The following is a 1,316-nucleotide window of genomic DNA, read 5'->3' as shown; positions in this document are numbered from 1 at the left end:
TCCTTCTAAAGTATTGCCCACATATCCTCAGCTGGTTGCACATATTCTGTGCCTTGGCGGGGAAGCTGCTTTTAGGCTTTTTTGGTAAAGATCCTGACATTATTGTTCTCCCCTATGATGCAACCTAGGTAGTGGCTTCTGCCTTGTCTACCACTCCTCTTGCAGCTGCTCAACAGGCTCACGAACTACATCACCTTAATGCTCATACCCTGAGACTTAAATATTCCATCACCCGTGAACAGGCACAACAAATTGTCCGGCAGTGCAAGGGCACTGGTACCCCTTCTCATCATGGGACCTTATCACAGTCAAAAGCAAAGGGGGCCTAGATGATGGCAAAAATGGCCTCAATTCCCCCACTGGGAAAAACTGTTCCTCCTCTAATCCAGATACCTTGGGTTGTGTGATCCCCTCGTGATCGAGTTCACAGAGGCTGGAAGAAAATATGATTGGATTAATAAACAAACTCCCTCCTGGGGTTTGCGCCTATATAAAGATTCTAAAGATTTTGGGTTGATATTCAAAATACAGTTAATTAAGACCATCCCTAACCTTAGAGGAAGTACCATAGGACCAAATCCCATACTCCATCCTGTGGCCCCTATAATAGCCATTGTTCATAAGGTAGCTGTTCCTCCTCGGAGTGGCACTCCTGCACCCATTGCTCTCTTTCAGCCTACTTTGCCTGCTGGACCTCTCACTTCAGCAGAACTGCTTTTAGACATAGTAAATGCTTCAGTTGCTGCCATACATACATGAGACTCCTACCCAATATGAGGAATGTTCGGTGTGTTTATCCCCTCAACCTCCTTTCTATGACGGAGTAGCAGTATTTGGAACAGTTATTGCAACCAATGATCTCCATAAACTTGGCTGGCATCCTGAGGCTAGCACAGGACTCACACTGAGCCAGATTTCAGGTGTGGGCTTGTGCCTTTTGGGGACCTCCATGCTCTCCCCCACAGGTCTTGCTAGAGATTTGCAATCAGATTATTATTGTAAAGGCCACTTTTCAATATCTTGGAGTACCCAATGGTACCTATGTGGCATGTTCTACTGGGCTTACTACTTGGGTGATCACCCAGACATTTTTAGCTAACAGAGATTACTGTGTCCTGGTTAAACTTTTCCCAAAGTTGACAATACATCCTGCAGGAGATTTACTCCAGTTCTGGGATAAAGGCACCAACCTGCCCCGCTCTAAGAGAGAGCCAATTACTGCAGTAACCTTAGCAGTGATCCTTGGTGTGAGTCCTGCAAGTGTGGGAATGGGAATTGCCTCCCTAATCTCTTCCCAATGACAGTCTGCACAGCTC

The sequence above is a fragment of the Mus pahari genome, chromosome 1 (genome assembly GCF_900095145.1).
Source record: "Mus pahari chromosome 1, PAHARI_EIJ_v1.1, whole genome shotgun sequence".
In the NCBI taxonomy this organism is placed as follows: domain Eukaryota; kingdom Metazoa; phylum Chordata; class Mammalia; order Rodentia; family Muridae; genus Mus; species Mus pahari.
This window is presented reverse-complemented; position numbering follows the sequence as displayed.